Source organism: Thamnophis sirtalis, unplaced genomic scaffold (assembly GCF_051295495.1).
Source record: "Thamnophis sirtalis isolate CommonGarterSnake01/CBP01778 unplaced genomic scaffold, rThaSir2_p1.2 scaffold_1, whole genome shotgun sequence".
Lineage (NCBI taxonomy): Eukaryota > Metazoa > Chordata > Lepidosauria > Squamata > Natricidae > Thamnophis > Thamnophis sirtalis.
In genome coordinates this window covers 78,886,989-78,906,867 of record NW_028261381.1, presented here as the reverse complement: position 1 = coordinate 78,906,867, position 19,879 = coordinate 78,886,989, and the positions used below count along the sequence as shown (strand labels likewise).

Here is a 19,879-nt window from a genome sequence, read left to right as displayed (position 1 = left end):
CTAAATCAATTGAGAAACTCCCTTATTCAACAGGAAAGCTTGATTTTGTGGCTTATCATCCATGTGCCATTGCTCCGTTTATGCCCATGTGGCAGTTGCTCTTAGTTGCCTAGCTGAATGAGCAAGTTTGTAAAATGACCATGTTTCACAAGATACATTATCACACTAATATGGAAGTGTAATTATTTCCAAAACACAAAGGAAAAAATATGGTACCTTATATTTGCACATGTCAAAAAGGACACCTATGTGTGTCTAGATATCTATTTTATAAACATTTGGGCATGACGTTGATCATAACCTTTGTTTCAAAGTTGTTGTTCTTTAAGGCTGTTCTTAATATCTTAAGAACTTTATTATGCATGGCTGCTCTATGTAGTGAGGTACCAGAACTATTGTTTGGAGCAATTCTTTTTATAATGAAAAGTTTACAGTTAGTATAAGGGCTCTGATTACCAAGCAGACTCATGACTCCCCTCACCTGAAAGAGGTATTGTTTTGACTAGGACATTGTGTTCAGTTTTATGATTGATGTTGTCCCCAGGCTCATACCTACATTACCTACAACATAGTGCTTGCAATGTACAAATCTTCAACATGTGCTGCTTGCCATGGCCAAGGAAGGGTCCAAGGTCATATAAACTTCTATGTCTAGGGAAGACATTTTCCTGGGCATAATTTCAATTGGCATGGGGGAAAAAACAGAAAGTGATCCATCCCTCTTGATGAAATATTTAGGGATATGACATTTAACCCCCTCTCTAAAAGTTGTGCTGCCTCATCATGCCAGGGGAATAGGGTATGATTAAAGTCTATGCCAAGGATATTTAATCCTAGCAGGGTCACATAAGGTGTGAAGGCCATCCTAGCTGCTCTGCTAAAGCAGTATAAGAATATTACCATCTCAGAAGTCTTCGGGAATTGTTGAAATATCTACACAAGAAAAAGAAGAAGCTGTAAAGATTATAATTAAGGTTTGCCAGCGAATCTGTAGCTTGACACAGTGGTCGACAGTTTGGATGAAGTCACTCTAAATATCAATACCAAAGAAAGGAGATTCAGAGTGTTCAAATTATTTTCTTAATATTACATGCTAGCAAAACAATGTTTATAATCACTCAACACATTTTAGTGTTCTACATGGAAAAAAGGAGTGCAAGGTGTTCATTTGGTTTTAGAAAAAGCTGAAGGACAACTGATGTTATTGCTGATGTACTTTGGATAATTGAGAAAGCCAATAGTAAAAAGAGGTCAACTTAAGCTTCATTGATTACTGAAAGGCCTTTGACTGTGTTGGTTGTGTCAAGTTGTAGAATGTGCTTAGAGAAATGGGGATCCCAGAACATCTCATTGTCCTGATGCAAAACCAGATCTGGATGGCACATGGCAAAACACATTGGTTCCAGTTCAGCAAAGGAATGAGACAAAGCTGTATACTTTCTCTTCATTTATTCAACCTAAATGCTCAGAATATCAAGAAGCTGGAAAAGATTGCCTGGAGCTTAAAAATTGACTGGTGGATCCAGTAGAAAAATGGCAACTGTTTCTTCCCTCACTAGATCTTATTTTATCCTGGCAGAAAGGTTGCTTTCTTACACTTGACCACCGGTGTTTTGAGTCAAATGAGGTTCAGAGACGAAGACCGGGAGAGGGGTGGCTGCCAAGGTCAGTTGCTGCCAAGGTCAGTTGGTGCCAATGACCAGAGAGGAAAGGCGATGTAGCTTAAAGTTGTGCAGTTGCGTATGCTTCTGTGACATCCTGTTGGGGTGTCATGTACTGTTGACTGATGCATTTTGGGAAGCCTTGCTAGCAACTATTATGCTTGGCAGCAATTTATCCACAGAGTATCTGCTGGCAGGCTGTGACATTTCTTCTTGCTTATTCTACAAAACGCAGTGGTGACATCGCTGTCTTGAGAGTATATATAGCATCAAAACAATTTTGGCTTACACGAATTCTGAACTTGGAAGGAACACTGTTGTTTCATAGTGGTGGTAATTTTAAAATGACAAATTATAATTTATGTGATGTTATATCTGTCTATTTTTGGCTTAATATTCTGGACACTGTTGTGCCCTGGTGATTTGCATTCCTCACAAGTCAAAGCTTTGCAGGGGTTCTGGTCCCAAAATGTGCCAAATATTTAGCAAGCCTTCCAATTCCGCAAGGACACTACCATTTATTGTGTAATTTACAGCAACTCTTACTAAAATGGCTTAAGCAAAACAAGAGTTTTCCTTGCAACCAAAACCAAGTTATCATAAGTTTCAGAGCAAGAATACAAAAGTAAAGGTAGAGAACTTCTTATTCTTATCTCATCCTCATCTTATGTTTCTCATCCCCGATTCTTCCATATGTCAATTTTGGTGCTATTTCAAGACTGAAAATACAGTGTCTTGTGGAAATATTCTGTAACTTTTCATAAAATTCCAGATGGAAATAGCTGTTATATTTTGAAATAACCACAATAAATTGTGCTAATTAATTGCTAGGGGGATTCAGATTATGTCGATATGAATTAAAGTTATGGATTCAAAGTTATGGATGCATATATTGTCCTTGAAAACTTTAGTTCAACCTTTAAGACCTTTTAATAATATTTATTTTTTTAATATGACATAAAGGAAATTCATTATTTAAATTGGAAGCATTAATATAAACTGGATTTAATTTAATTTAAATTCAAATTAAATGTAAATTCCACTAAATTAAATGTCACTTTTGTTCACTCATCTTTTTCTCCCAGACTTGCATATCTTTTAATGTACCCATCCACATGTCATTCAAGTTGGGCTTTTACATTTGGACCACAAAAACCTGGCCATTTACTCGATAGCAGGAACTCCATGAGGAATATTCTATCTCCTTAGGGCTATCTAATGGCCATTGAGATTTTTATATGGAGATGCAGTAGCCTTGCAATGTTTAAACTGTAAATAATTTAATAGTTGTAAACTTCACTTAGAGAGTGATAAGCCATTTATCTAATAAAACCAATCAATAAAATAAAATCAAGCTGGCAGCATGCTGGCTGGTAACTAAATAATGTGCCGACTAGGGGTTGAACTGCTATCTGCAAGAATTCTTGTGAATTTTGGAACCTGGTTTCTTCATTTCTGCGCTATGACATGCATAAAGTATCTTTATATATGTGAATTGATGGGTAGTTGGGATAGAACATTATGAGGGCATCTTTCTAAAAAGATTTCCTGGGTTGGGAAATTTCTTAGCAGCTTCCTATTTTATTTTTTTAACCCACCTTTATTATTTTTATAGATAACTGAAGGCGGCAAACATACAGAATAACAGAATTGGAAAGGACCTTGTAGGTCTTCTAGTCCAGTGGTCCCCAACCTTTTTATCGCCGCGGACCAGTCAGCCTTTGATAATTTTACCGTGGCCCGCTGAGCGCGCGCAGGGGTGAGGGGGCGTTGTTCGCGGTTTCGGTGGAATACGTCAATGACCAGCGCTAGTAGCGTAGCCTTGCGCAGGCGCAGTTCAGTATGGCTAGGGTAGATAGCGTAGCACAAACTGCGCCTACGCAAGGCTACGCTACTAGCGCTGTCTACGCTAGCCCTACTCTGTAGCTGCGCAGGCACTCTTAGGTTTTTTTCAGGAATCGGCCAGCGCTGAAGCGCTGAAAAGGAATGAGAAGGGCGGCGCTGGACACAGGGGGGCGGTGGGCCGCTGGTGACGTCAGAGTGCCACCAGCGGTCCAGTAACACCCCTTGTGCCAGCTAGCCCTAATTTGCATACAGAAAGAAACTATGGCCCCCGGCTGCTGCGCGGCCCGGTGCCAGGTACTCCACGGCCCGGCACCGGTCCGCGGACCAGGGGTTGGGGATCACTGTGAATCTAGTCCAACCCACTGCTCAAGCAGGAGCCCTATACTATTTCATATTGTCCAATCCTTCTTAAAAACCTTCAATGTTGGAGCACCCACAGTTTCTGGGGGGCAAGTCATTCCACTGATTACCTAATACTAATACCTAATACTCCTTCCTCCTCTTATTTTCCCCATAATAACAAGCTTGTGAGGTGAGTTGGGATGAGTGAGAGTGATAGACTGAAAGCTACCCACGCAGCTTTCATGCCTAAGGTGGAACTAGAACTCAAGATTCACAGTTTCTGGCCTGGTGCCTTACACTAGACCAAACTGCATCTGTAACAACTGTACTGCATTGCATCTACCAGTCATCAGGGCAGTGTATGAGCTCAAGTATTACTATTTATTCATCAGTTTCAGCAACACTGCAGTCTTGCCATAGTATCTTCATGCCATCACAATGGTTTTGCAGTCTCCAGTGATGCCACTATGGGGTGTATTTTTAATTCATTTTGTGCTTCTGGGAGAAATGTATTTTTCGCATCCAATTCCTGGCTGGTTAGTATAGTTAGTAGACTGCCAAAGCTGTAATAATTCACAGAGCAGTACCAGTGGCAAATCTCTTCCCATGGTGTTCTTCAATATTTATTTATTTATCAAATTTATATAGCTGCTCATCTCGCACCATGTACGGATTTGCTCATATATCCAATCAGTGACAATGAAACAATAAGATTTCAGTGTGATTAAAGTTTAAAAAATAATGTGGAACATAATAAATATCAATACGAAATCTTTACAAGTAATAAATAAAACTACAAGTATGCTTACAATCTTACTTCAGCTTTCCTGAAGCGATGGGGTTCCGATTTTCATGGAAGGCTATGTAGATAAAGAGATTTTCATGTCTAAACAATATACTTTTCTTACAGAATGCAGGGGAGGGTTTTGGATTTTTTTTTTTTTAGTGAAACATGTAGAGCTATGATAAGGTTTGAGATCACTGTATACAGACTGGAGAGGTTTAACTCTTCCATACTCCATTCAGAAGTATCTGAAGGGGAAGAGTGTGTGTGTTATAAAGTCAAGATGGCGGATATGACCATGTACTTGAAGAGACCTTGATCTTTTAGATTGTTTTTTCCTCACCTTAATTAATCTATTCAGTTAAACACCTTACTACATATTCAATATAAATTCATCCTGAATAGATAGCAGATGAAGTTTAGATGGCCTTGGAATATGGCCAGCAATACATCTTCACTGCACTTTTAACCATGTGAGTCCACCCTATGATTGTAACTTGTGAATGGTGCTTTGGCATTTTAGTTTCTGTGGGAAAATCAACAAATCCTCTTTCCCAAGAAATCTAGGTCATGAACATGACATATGTTGTTAAAAGATATTATCTTCACACACTAACACAGAGATACACAGAACAGCTGGTTGGCAATGAAACCGACCTAAAGAAAAATAAAATTTAGAGCAGATAATATAAGCTACAAGTGTTATGGCATATGGCAAAAATACAAAAAAAATCAAAAAGTCTCCTATATATTGGGTGAATGCCCCCAACTATAGTTGGACCTGGATGATTGCCCAACATTCATATATGGCATTATCTTGAGTTATTGACAACTGCAGCAAAATTCCAATGCAATTGATCACCGTGTTTGTTTTCGGACAGCTATTGCTCTATTATGTAATTAAATCAATATGATATAAATGCCAGACCTTTCATTACTTGGCAGTTACTGGCAAGCAATGAGGAGTACTATAAAATCCTGTAATAGGTCTAAACAATGGCTTGCATAATCCTTCTCCAACTCAAATAACCTATTATTGTTTGCAATTTTGTGAACCCAGGTATTGTAGTTTGTAATACATGGTTTATGGCAAAGTAAATAACTTTTATTCACGTGTTTGTTAGATTTCTATTCCACACTTCATCCGGGAGATAAAGGTAGCTTACATGCACAACTTCTTCATTTTTATACTTGTAACAGTGAGTCCCAGAAGTAGGTTGTATGAATGAGGAGTCACCTAGTAAATTTATATGGCTGAAGATGCACCTGGATCTTCCTGGCTCAAATTAACACCTTAATTATCAAGTCACACTGGCTCTCACTAAGAATTGCTTTGTAACTCAGCCTTCCAAAGTTTCTAAGATCAATTTTTGGCATTTTTTCACATTGTAGGAATGTGTTTTATTAAATTTAGAGGCTGCCCAACTCTAGATGACTCTTGGTAGCTTCATCTTAAAGAGTAAAAACTATAAAACTGAATAAAAATATCCTACATTTGGAAGGAGCAAACACAGTATACAAGAGGAAATCAAATGAGGAAAAGTAGGAGCAACAGACTTCTGGGAAGCAATTCTGCCCTCAAAATTTTTCCAATTTCCTTCTCGTAGGCTAAAATTGGGCTCCTATAGAAATAGCAAAGTAATTTTGGGAAGTGAGGTGGAGAAGGGATATAAGGATAGAAAGAGTAAGAAGTTTCTACGTAGCGATCCCACATCTGTAACGATTTTGCCACCAAAATACTGTGATTTTTCAAGACTGGATTTATGTTTCAGCCTTTAGTGATATTGTTCCTCAAACTATTGAGTTGTACCTATAGGGTTGAAGCTCAGCTACAAAACCTGTTACATAAAATGTTTTTAATAGTATTTTTATTGCCCTGATCTGACGGGTCTGGGTAGTGATATTTGGAAATAACATCTATTAGAGAAGCAAACCACATCAATAATTTATTTTTATAATAACTGGCCTAAAATATCTGACTGTCCCTAATAACAGATCCAGACAAAGCAGTCCGAGCTAATCAAAAGTTATAGTTAAAATGTCCATTTTCTCAAAATTTCATTTCTCTTCTAAATGTTATTAGTATGAATCCTTAATGTTTTTTTTACAATAAAGATGCTACAAATAGGTTTCATGTGTTAACAAAAGTCCAAAATTATACATTTCATTATTTCAAGCATTATAAACTATATGTTTACTCCAGCAATTCTGAACATTTTGAAGATGTACATTCCAATATACAATCATGTCTATTTGAGCTGCAAAGCTACTGATATTAACACAGAACCAAAGTATAAATCAACAAATTACAACACATAGCAAAAATTATTTGACTGCCAGTGTTCCTGAGATAACCACAATTTATCATGTTCATTGAAATGCAGTTCCAATTCTTTTTTCTGTAGAAAAATTAGTGGCCAGGATCCAACACATTCATATGTGCATACATACACAGATACAAACTAAGACATATTTGTAAATATGTTTCAAAATATGCAGTTATGTCAATACTGTTTGTAAACAAAAGAATTGTAAAATAGTGAGAGGCCAGCAAAAGGAAGACGTAGGACTACAGAAGATACTGATTTTTGTTTGCTTATTTTAAATATTCATAATGGTGTTTTATACAGGTTTGCTACCTGTACAAGTAAACCTATGCAGGTTTAGTTGGTTAATAAATTTTAATTTGAGAAAAAGAAAAACATTCTAACCGTAGCAATATGACTCATAAAGAAAATGTAGGGTAGCAATTTGGATTCAAGCCATAATAATCCTTTCGGATTCATATTTAGACTTGGTGCGTATTTTCTATTGCTCAAAAACCTCTAGTACATAAGAGGGAATTTTCTAAGGTCTGGCCACCAGAAAGCTACTATTTAGCCTTTCACTATCAGATTACACCACCTACCTCTATCTTCCCATGTTGTTATTCACGGAAATAAAAACAAAGCAGCTTGTCTACTCATTTTGATTTATTCTTATTTTGACTTCAGCCACTGATATGCCATAAACTTCTGCTTTTAACTCTGGGTTAGCAAGATTGCATTGTTGCTGTTTAACACCTATTGGTTTTCCTTCCCAAGAATGCAAGCACTTAATCATTTCAAATGGAGTGTGAAATGGAAACACGTGGGAGAGAAAAGATTTGAATTTACATTTTATTCGGAGCATGACCAGGTAAACATATTTCAGAGCTTTCTCTAACCAGGAGTTGGCAGTTTTGACTGTAGGACTCATTTTTTATTCCTCGGCTTAAAGTGGTAAGATATGGCAGGCAAAGATATGTGCTTAAGTTCAGAGCAACCAATCGAATAGCCACCTTTGGCTATTGTTATGGCTCTATGGCCCCTTAGTATATCATGTGCTCTTCTAAATTGCTTTCTATTGAGAAAGCAAAAAGAGAAATGAAACTGTTATGATATAGGATTCCTTAGAAACCATGGGCTGGAGGCAGGGGAAAAAGTAACCCACCTTGGCTTGTGCTTACTTCTCAGTTCTGATTTCAAAGTCAAATCAGGAAATCAAAGACAGTTTCTATCTGAACAAGTCGAAAAACAGTGAAAAAGATGATGCATCTTAGTATGCAAATTGCTACGGTATGTTCTAATTTCTGTCTTAATTCTGTCATATTCATCCATAGTGCACTCCTAATCTAGCTGTACATTCATATTGCCTAGCAACTAAATGGCATCAAGAAAATTAGTGCAATTTTTTTTTCCTTTTTGGCACCCTATCTTCCTTCTGCAATAAGCTTATCTGATTCTGAACCACTAGACTTCTATATTAGTCTGTTTTAATATTATTACATTATTTTGTTTAAATTGTCCGTCCTAAAATGTGGAATCTAGGAAATGTTGCCAAGTTTTGTGTTCCCTGATTTTTCAGAGATATTCTGCTAATAAAGAGCTGCTTGGCTAAAATGGAGGTCAGCAGAGGCTAAGCAATTGGGACTTTATTAATTCTGTTTACTGTGGAATGGCAAAAGTGTTTATAGAATTTTACACTGGTCATTTTTGTTCCCAAGAGAGCAGCAACCTAATCCTTTTTTCTCCTATTAGTCATGCATTCCAAAAATAACCTAACTGCTATCTTCTAAGAAACTTTTATATATTCCACTGTCTTTCTAATGTTACAGATTTGGATCTCTACTAGTACAGAATAGCAATAGCAATAGCAATAGCAATAGCAATAGCAGTAGACTTATATACCGCTTCATAGGCCTTTCAGGCCTCTCTAAGCGGTTTACAGAGAGTCAGCATATTGCCCCCAACAATCTGGGTCCTCAGAACCAATGACAACAAAATAAAATATGCACCCTGAATACCAATGTAACACCAGGATGAGTAGTAGAATTTGGATGGTAGTGCTGGCATCCAACCACCTGGGACAGGAATGATTCTTCTTAACAGTCCCAGACAGTATTGCATCTGTAGAAATAATTTGAAACTCAGTGAACCAGTGAATGTCTATATTCATTTCCTTTTTCGATGCCCTGCAATTTTGCTCCCCATCTCTGCCAGCAGCAACCTAAGTTTCTAAGAAAAGACAGCTAGTAATTATAGCCACAAAGTTACGGCTGTAACTCCTGATGAAGTAAGAGTTGCTTTCTTAGAGCCATGTTGGCACAGTGATTAGAATACAACTTTTGCAGGCTAACTCTGCCCGTAGCCTGGAGTTTGATCCTGATGGGCTCAAGGTTGATTCATCCTTGCATCCTTCCAAGGTCGATAAAATGAGGACCCAGATTGGGGGCAATACGCTGACATTTGTAAACCGCTTCGAGAGTGCTGCAAAGCACTATGGAATGGTATATAAGTCTAAGTGCTATTGCTATTTCAGATTAGAAGTGGAGAGATATGTGAAGTAACTGGGGTGGGGAACCGTATGGCCTTCTCACAGTATTGCTGTTGAACTACATTTTCTAGTAGCCCTTCCCAATGTTCCTGCTAGCTCAATTTGCTGGGATTACATTGGATTATATTGTCACATTCAGCTTCATTGAACAATTCAGGTTTTTAATAATTACCTAAAACCTAGGAAGTTAGGAGCTACTTGAATTTCATAGGAGAATATATCAAAGTGTCAGTGTCACAACAGCAAAACAATGTCTGGGAGTCTTCATTCACCTTCTATCACCAACGTAAAAAACTGCTAATGGGTATTCTCAAGAACTTCACAATGGGCAGCTCAAAACTAGGTAGAGGAGACCTCCTGGACACACCATGATGTCAAGATCAAAGCCAGCATTTTGAATTGTAGATAGATGTGAAAGCACTGCCAGGGCATGATCCCACAGCACTGTGTCATATGTCACTATATATACACAAATAATTAGGCTGCAACATTCTGGAAGCTCTAATTGAAGCTTTAGGGTAATTTTCAAAAGAAGTTCCATGTAGCCTTATTTGAGCTTTACTCCCTTTCTCTCTTATACAGCCCAACTGAGCCTTTTCATATTATCTTACTTCCCAAGGATTAAGGAATATTTCAGGCAACTCTGCTTATGTAAGTTACTATGTTTAACCTTCAGAATCATCTCCTTTGGTTTTTCAAGAGCAGTGACACCCCATCAAGAGACACAATTGGAGGCACCAAGACCCAATAGTGGGATTCACTTACCTTCCCTACCGGTTTGCAAATGTGAGTGTGCATGCACTCTCACTTTGCTTGTACACGCTGCATCTGTGCAATGCTTGCACATTACATCGGAGTGGGTGGGTGGAGCCTTCCGCAGCCGCCACTAGTGGTTCACCCGAACCAGAGAGAACCGGCCAAATACCACCTCTGCCAGGACCCTGCAATGGACATTATTGGTAGCAATGACTTTATTCAGCCATATGCCAAAACCATTCATTGCACAAAACAAAAATAATATCCATTTTCTTCCTCTATGAGTGAGCTGTAAAGCCTAGATGGGTACAATTATTATTATTACTACTATTTATTTAATTTATTTGCGGTAATGTGACTCTGGGACTAGTGTAAAGTTTTTTGTCCTTTGGATTTTCTATATTGTAATTAACATCAGTTGGGATGCTTCCATTTCCACAAAGAAACTCTGATAGGATGGAATGAATATTAATAATGGCAGTAAGGAAAATACTTAAACTAATCCTAGGAGAAAAGGAAAAGTTGCTTTGCATAAGTATGAACAGTATGGAACATATAATAAAGCAGGAGAAATCAACTGATTACCTATTTAAAGGACAAGGGAAGCTATAATGTATATGAATAATTAACAAATAATGATTAGAAGTATTGTCAGCTGTTCTTATATATTTATAATACTCTCTCTACATCTATATTTGGGCCTGAGGCTGTACCGGATTACAAAGTTAAGGGACAGTTAGTTTTCTCAAGGTCAGCCAATGTACTACTTAGTTTTACATCTCATATGACGTTTTTATTTGCAGTAATTCTATGTCTAGAAATTTTTTAAAAATTAATTGGTGTGACAAATCGAAATTACCATGTATATGGGGGAAGCACTTTTAATTTGGAAAGAAAATGGAAATTAGGCAGAACAAAATCAATTTATACTGCCAAATGTAAACAGATCTTACTGGAGTGTAATATGATACAAAATACTAATTTTAGTGCCATATGTGAGCCTAGTCTTTAAATAATATCCATTGCAAATGAAAAAAATATCCTAGTTGAAATCTTTTATTCTATTAACCTGTAGTTAGAATTTACAGGCAAGCTGTTTTTAGTTTAGTTAGTTTAGTTTTGGTTTATTTGTATGCTGCCCTTCTCCAGGAGGGACTCAGGGCGGCGAACAACTCAAAGGGGAAAGGAAACATAAACAACAGTACACATAATTAAAATACACGAAAATCACACAGCCATACCAGTCGAGAGGGGAGGGGAACTCATCAACCCCAGGCCAGCCGGCACAGCCAGGTTTTGACGGCTTTCCGGAAGGCCTGGAGAGAGGTGAGGGTCCGGATCTCCGCGGGGAGTTCATTCCAAAGGGCCGGAGCTGCTACAGAGAAGGCTCTCCCCCGGGTAGTAGCCAGATGGCATTGGCTGGTGGACGGAATCCGGAGGAGGCCGACCCTGTGTGATCTGATGGGTCTTTGGGAGGTAATTGGCAGCAGGCGGTCTCTCAAGTACCCAGGTCCAATACCATGAAGGGCTTTATAAGTTACAACTAGCACTTTGAAGCATATCCAGAGACCGATCGGTAGCCAGTGCAGCTCGCAGAGAATAGGTGTAACGTGGGTGTACCGAGGTGCACCCACAATCGCTCGCGCGGCTGCATTCTGGAAGAGTTGAAGTCTCCGAATACTCTTCAAAGGCTGCCCCATGTAGAGCGCATTGCAGTAGTCCAGTCTTGAGGTCACGAGGGCGTGAGTGACTGTTGCGAGTGCCTCCCGGTACACTGTAATACCACATTTAGATTCCAAAAGACATATATATATTGACTTTTCCAGTTTTATAAGATCAGCTGCAATGTTTTGCACTTTTGTAAAATTCTGTGTGGCTAAGCTTGACAGAACTTATTTAATACTAACTAATAGAGTACTTAATATGATATGACTTTTTATTTTAGCATTAAATTTTTCCTAAGGTCTTAGAAAAGGACTGGTTTGTGTAATTATCCAGAGAGAACTCTCCTCTTTTGGGATACTGCAAGTTGTTTGTGACTTTTTTTCTTTGCTCCTTTAATTACTTGAGAGACCTATGGCAACTTTGCAATTAGGAAACAATTGTTCCACTGCCTGTTTTCTGAACTGCAAAATAAACATCTTGGCTACCTAGGATAGGATTTCATTTCACTTGTGCCATTAGAAGAGACACAACTTCTGACATCTTTTACAGAGTTCACTTCGCTGAATGATGCCTTTAAGCATTTTAGCCAATAGCTTCATCCGAAAGCATTTAAAGGTAGAAACACAAGATTTGTATTTCATTCAGGACTGAATTACGCATGAATGGGTGGGCTAAAGATGAGAAGCTGTTGTATGCATCACCTGCTTTATTGAGTAAATGACTGTCCTTTTCAGTCGTGCAAATGAGAATTATTTTAGTTATCGGAGCGTATCGTTTTATTGTTTAATCAATATAAGTTTGATTGCAGAGGTCTCATTGTGTCAGTTACCATGAGACAAGTTAAGTATTAAGTTTGATTTAGCATTACAGTGTCTCATCCATTTATGCAGTGCTAGATGGCTTGTTCGCTTTTTCATGTGAGTGTGTTATCTCAGTACAGAGGGGGAAATTACAGCAATAAATTCCATTAATTTATAGGTATCTTTAATTTCCCATTGATTAATTTTTGTACGTAAAATTAAAAAAACATTAAGGAATCGATAAAATAAGAGTAGATTGTGCAGGAGATTTACATATAAGATTAATATTTAGGTATAGAATATAAGATTCTTTTTCTAAAAATTAGCATTTTATGTAAAGCAATTTCAAATCAAACAGAATAGTTTAAACCATATTTTATATATGAACATTTGTAAATCTGATGGTCAACTTCTTTTTATTGATCATTTCCTGTGCTTTTAATACATTTGGATCTGAAATGCAATCAGATTTAATTCTTCAGAAAATGCAATTCTTAACCTTACAGCCCGATACCTTTTTGTCTTGTGGTCAGGGGCGGGTCCACAGGAGGTTAAAAAAATCAAGACGCCATTGAAAGGCATTGCCGGCTCCTGATTGGCTGCTGTAGCTGGGATAAAGCGATTTCATGATTACATTTATGGCCGTTTTTTCACTTAGTGACCGACCACAAACCCCTTTTGGGTCTTCTGGCAGGAGATCGCCAGACTCCTCAGATATTGTCCCCAAGAATGTCCAGGTAAACAGTCTTTCTTGCTCCCTATAATTACCAGCTGCTATATAGGAAAAAACTTAGGGCACGCTGATGGCCTCAGTTGCTGCCTTCTACCTGCGCCAGCCTTGGACCCTGCTCCCGCTGTTTCGGTCCTCTTGATTGAGGATTTGCCCATGCCAATATCCGCTCAGGATATTGCCAGGCTATCTGCCTCAGACCCCGTGCTGGCCCAAGTCTTGGACTGGGTGCGCAGGGGGTGGCTGCAGGGGCCAGTAGATCCTGGGTTTCACCCCTACTATATACGGCAGCATGAACGGTCTGTCCTTAACGGGTGCCTGTTTTGGGGCAATAGGGTGGTAGCCGCCCCAAAGCTTAGGTCACCAATCTTAAGCTGCTTGCACACGGCTCAGCCGGGCATTGTGCGCATGAAGGCTTTGGGCCGAAGCTACGTGTGGTGGCCAAAGATTGACCAGGAAATAGAAAGCTGGGTAGCCACCTGCCAGCCATGCCACCAATCCAGGCCGGCTCCTCCTTCTGTGCCCATCAGGGAATGGGACATGCCCCAGGCTCCATGGGCACAAGTCCATTTGTACTTCGCTGGCCCATTCTTGGGGTAGAACTTCCTAGTCCTCGTAGATGCCTATTCAAAATGGGTGGAGCTGGCACTTATGCCTTCCACCACTTCAGAGGCCGTAATTAGGGTGATGGGAAGGCTATTTGCGACCGATGGGTTGCCCAACGTGGTGGTGTCTGACAACGGATCCCAGTTCATATTGGCACCCTTCCAAATGTTCTTGGCCCAGCATGGCAAACGTCATGCCCCGATGGTCCCATTTCACCCAGCCGGAAATGGCCTGGCAGAATGGACTGTCCGGTCGGTTAAAGAGGTATTGGGCCACTGGGGGCCAGGGAATTGGCATGAGAAGCTGTCCCAATGCCTTCTCGCACAACAGTCTGATCACCAACCAAAGTCCTGCAGAACGGCTTATGGGTCGTCAGCTCCAGACAATCCTGGACCGACTACACCCTGGCTATGCAGCAGAGCAAGTTTCCAATGCAGGCGACTGCACATGGGCTTTTAATGTGGGAGACCAAAACTATGGGGCCAACCCAAGGTGGCTGCCCGGACAAATCACTCAACTAACTGGACCCTACTCTTATAGGGTCCAGCTCAGCGACGGGTGAATGTGGCGCCGCCACATCAATCAACTCAGACAGCGGGCCACTACTGCGGCAGACCAGCGCCCAGGGCAGGCCCAATCCAGCCCTGGGAGACTAACACCGCCAGAGGCGGCTCCAGCGCAACCAGAGATGTATGCAACACCCCCCACCGATGCGTTCTCGTTGCCAGGCTTACCTGAGAATCTGGTCAGTCCTGCGGTGGTCGTTTCCCGCTGACTCAGCTGCACAGTCTCCAGAAGTTCCACAGGACTCTCCACCAGCTCCTCCTCCTTTGGCCGCCTGATTGGGGCGGAGCCAACGCCGGCTGGCGCACTTGGCTGACTACGCATGTGCTAACTGGGAGGAGAGGGGTGTTAAGTCCTCTGGGCTATGACGTCATTGAAAGGCATTGCCGGTTCCTGATTGGCTAAGACGTGAGCAGCCAGCTGGCGGGAGAATGGAGCCATTCTATTGGTTCAGCGTCTGACAGCTCCTGTATAAAAGAGTTGTCAGCTGTCAAATGTTACTGTTTGCCAGTTCGTGGTTTGCCTTGCTTTTGCCTTGTTAAGTTTAAATAAAGGTTGTTGTTAGCTTTCAACCTGCCTTGCTTCAGTTCCTGCCTGCCTCGTTCTCCTTACAGAACAGAAAGGCATATAAAATGGGCGAGGCTTTTATGGTGTCACTCTGGCTGTCTTCTTGATGTTTTAATATCCTTGACAGACACCCTGTACTTGCTTTGATGGGTCTAAACAAAATGACTTCTCTTCTTTTATTGGATTAATAACACATTTCACTTTCAGTTGTTTAGTTGAATTACTAGTTATTCTGCAAGCATTTTAGCTGTAGAATGTAGACCTTTGGCTGTCAAGTTGTACAGAAAAAAATATATTTTTGTCCCAGGACCTCAGACAAGCATTTGAAGGACATCATACTCTCCTGTAGAATTAATATAGGCACCTGGGACACTCCTGAATGGACAGAAAGATATGGAAACTGAAATAGAAGGGTTAAAAAAATGGTGCTTTTCAAAAGTAGTAAAACCTTTCATGCAGGAAGGGAGCTTTGTTGCAAATATTTATATTGGGTCGAGAAGAAAAGTATGTGGCTACTCTCTGCAGATTGTGCAAATAGATTAAGGCAGTGGTTCTCGACCTGTGATTCGCAGACGCCTGGGGGTTGCAATGTCATCACAGGGGATCTGCAAGGCTTGAAGAAATGTTATGATTTAAATTTGAATGAAGTCTTGGTGGTCCATGGCCATGGTCCATGGCAATGAAAGGTATTTAAAGGGGTTAGGTGGTAACGTTTTGGAACCACTGGATTAAGATTTCCCCTTCTCCGTTGGCAGCGTCATTTGATAATCATAGATAAATGTGAGGTCAACAGTCAATATTTCCAGTTTCTTTCTCATTCTCATGTTATAATGTTGTAAGAATACCATAGCGCATGAGCTTTTTTCTGTTTTAAGTATGATCTTAAGTTGGTTCTACTGTTATCTGTCCATCTGGTGAAGGACATGAGAAGGTCACAGCTAATCTAGGCAATACTTGTAAATGTATTTCTACTCCATGCAGAATGATTTCCAGGCAGAGTTGGGAGGGACTTTGGAGGTCTTCTAGTCCAACTCCCTGTTCAAGCAGGAAACTCTACTGTAAAAACTTCCAGTGTTGGAGAACCACAACATTGGAGGCAAGTCGTTCCATTGTTAATTGTTCTAACTATAGCTATACTAGAAATTGGCATTGCGGTGGCTTACTTAGATACAACACTTTCCTTGAGTAGCTTTCTTGCAGTGAAAAAGAGGCTCCTGCGTATTTCATGTGATTAAAATGAAAGAAGCCAGTCCTTTTCCCTCTATAATCGCCAAGAGAAGGGAGAAGTGATGTTGGGATGATGATGGAAATTGAACTGGGATTTTCTGCTTTTTTGTGATTGTTTGGGCTTTTGTCTTATACCTTATATTAAGCCTACTTCACAACAACAACAAATATACCACATATAACTGTTGGGAGACCCATGAAGGGATTTGGGGCTTCGTGCAATACTGGGGGACTGTAGTGTTGTTCATAGTTTCCAAGATGAATTTACTTGAGCACAAAATGTAGTTGATTTTCTATTCCATTCTCCTCAGATTTCAAAATGCTGACTACCTTGATTTTGTTGCTACTTATATAAGTAGCATGCAACCTCTCCTAGCAGACTCCAGGAAAGAAACTGATGTTGCAACTTGACAGCATCATGCAACATATAGGCCCACTTCTGCATTCCAAAATCCCTGCGAAGTTATAAATGCAATTATGGAACATTAAAAAAAAACCATAACCGATCTTGAAATTGCAAACTTACCTACTGCTTACCCTGCATTTGTAATGCTATACTGCAAGCTGATATTTCCAAATAAGCTTTTCTCAGGGACGCGCGGGATAGATGTGGCTGATGACAGACAGTAGGTTAGATTTCCCTGTCCCTTTTCCGCTCGGTTATTGGAGGAGGGAGGTCTTTCACTTTTTTTCCTTCCATGCGTTTCCTCACTATTTCTTTCACCTTGTATTTTTTTTCTTTCCAGAAAAAAATCCACGAGAAGGAAATCTGAATAACGAACTGCACAATATCCTTTTTCTCCGATAATTTTCGGAACTCTGTCTTGAAGGCTCCCTAAGAAGAGGCTGAATTCCAAACATTATCGGAGAAATACCCTTGAGAAAGCCCTCTTGAGCTTTCTAATGGCACTTCCTTCTCCCACAATTCACCAACACGCGTGGGGGATTTCGCCTGCGAGAGGCCTTTAGGTGCCTTTCGAAAGACAGCGTGGCTGCGTGGTTCCTGGCCAGAATCTTCTGTTTCTACATACATTTCCATTCATATATTATTCTTAACCAGGACCAGCTTTTTCGACCTTGTTTGTCCGGTAGAGGGTAGCAACTCCTTTACTTGCTCGATTCTGCTATTTTCTATTCTGCGGGCTTTCAAGCCCTGGAAGCACAACAGAGGGAGGCTCTGAGGGAGGGCAGCCAGCCTAAAGCTCCTTTTATCCCCCCTCGCTGGCTGTAGGAAACCGCTTTCCCAACAGAGGAAAGGCATTTTAAAAAAAACACACCCTTGATTCATGTTTATGCTCCTTTTAGACATTGAATGACTAACGTTTATATTCCTTTCGGCTAAGTCCTGCCTCCTTTCACAGTTACGCGATTAAAGCCGCCTCGGCTTTTTAAAAAAAAGATCCATTCCAGAACATAATGTTCCCTCCCGGATTTTATTTACCACCTCTCTTTCTCTCTCTCTCTCTTTCTCTCTCTAACACACACACACGCACGGGCGCGCGCTGTCTTCCTGACGTGGTTGGGTTTAAGTCTTGTGGTATTTCCTGCTCCAGAGACTCCTCGAAACAGCTGCTCTGCTTTTTAGACTGACAACGCTGGTCTCCCCAACCCTCCCCAATCTGTTGCTCCGCTTGCTCCCAGAAGTAGAGCTCCCAGGCCAGACGGGGAGTTCCGGACCTCGCCTTTGGCGGGCGGGAGACGGAGAGAAAAGAGAAAGAAAGAAAGGAAAGAAAAAAGCCCGGGCTGCTGTTGCGCGTGCTGAGTTGCGGCTTACCTCCCCCGCCCTCCCAGCGCAGCAGCGTGTGGTAGCGGGGTGGGTGGATGAGAAAGTGAGTGACAATTCGCAGGGTGGGAGTGGGAAGTCCGAAAGCAAAAGGGCTTCTCTCCGGAGCGGCGGCTGAGCGGGCAAGCTGGGAAGTCGCCAGCCCGAGAAAACCGGGTGCCGTCGACCGACCATGAGTGGCTCTTCGAGGAGATGCTGCTGGCCGACAATTTTGGGACTATGGTGAGGCGCCGCGGAGCAGAAGAAGGGAGCGGGTGTTCTGGTCGCCGGCAGGAATTAGGACGCGGGGGATCTGCCTGCGCGCCGAGGAGGTAAGAAGCAGCGGCAGCAAAGGGCGCCTTTTTCTTTCCCCTTTTTGTTTGCCAAGAGCGCAGCTGCTGGTGCCTGCGCGGGTCTTGCGATGTTGCCAATAAAGGATTCCATTTCTTCGGGCTTCCTTCGCGGGTGTAAATAAAAAACAAAAACCCCAAACCAAATCTTGCTCCCAGTCTCGCTTTTGGGGAGAGGGGGGGGGAGAGGAAGCTGGTGGGAAAGAAAACGCCGAGCTTCGTGAGAAATGAAGTGCGTAGGACACAGTAACAATAGCAACCTTAATGAAGCTCCAGGGCCTCAAACCGATATTTAATATTGCAGAAGGATTAGGGCTTTTTTTTTTTTTTTTGAAGAAGCCGTTTCTCCCAGCCACGAAAATATTAACGCTGTTCCTCATTAGTTAGCGAAAATGGAGGAAGGGGGGAGAATCGGGAAGGTTCAGTTTGTTGCCGAGATGTGAATGTTACCTGCCCGGGAATTGGAACATGGAAAGAGAGGTTTGGGGAGGGGGGGAACGCGATTCACACACACAAAAAATCTCACTCGGTACAACCCTCATCGTAATAAAGACCAGACCTGCACTTTGCTGCAGCCAACACGTGTTCAGTTTTCAGAGCATTAAAACAAGGCCTATAGTACTTTCTGGAATAAAACAAGGCCACAATTTTAAAATACTCATTCAAAAAAAAAAAAAAAAAAAACTACCCGCTCACCCCATCCTAAAAAGAATTGGTACCTCTGTTCAAAAGTAATGGCTTTGACTTAAAAAAGGGAGGGGTATTTTTGCTAAAAAGCATATTGATAATAGAAGCAACAGTGACTTTTCTTACAGAATTAAGAGTTTGCAACGAAGTCAAAGTGCTTGAATTCATAAGGCCTGCAATAAAAAAAGGGTTAACAATAAAAATTTCCATTTGGGTTTTTTTTTTTTTTTTTGCGAAAACAAACATGGCATAGTGCATTTTTTTTACATAATTGCATGGTTGCTTGCCTTTCTTTTGTTTTCTACAGTGTGTCCTAACAATTTTAGTTTTCTTGTTATCAATGGCAGATAATATTAAATCAAGGCCCGCTTATGACTTTTGCATTAAACAGCAAACATAGCTCATTTGAATTAAATTAGGTGATCTTACAGGTTATTTTAAAATGCAAATATTTTTTCTTTGATTTGAATGCCACAGCACATTAAAAATAAATCTTCCATGTGCACTGCAGTATACTTGAAAATAAATTGGAATACAATCCTTGGAAAAGAAGAAATGTGTGTTTTAGATCTGAGGGCCAATGTAACTTAATATTTTGTACACGGCCTGGGCTAGACCTGGATGGCCTGAGAACATTAATATTTTTGTTACACTTTAGGTTTTATTAGTAGGACTGATG

The 19,879-nt window shown here is 40.7% G+C and overlaps 1 protein-coding gene across 4 annotated transcripts in view; it reads left to right on the top strand.

Annotated features, from left to right (window-relative positions):
- Positions 1–17,891: 17,891 nt before the first annotated feature.
- The window catches only part of OSBPL5 (oxysterol binding protein like 5), a 125,748-nt gene continuing 123,760 nt past the window's right edge, over positions 17,892–19,879 (top strand). For all 4 annotated transcript variants that reach the window (XM_087716976.1, XM_087716993.1, XM_087717006.1 and 1 more), the window contains exon 1: positions 17,892–18,495. The gene's annotated coding sequence lies outside the window, so the exon portion shown is untranslated. The remainder of the gene's footprint in view (positions 18,496–19,879) is intronic.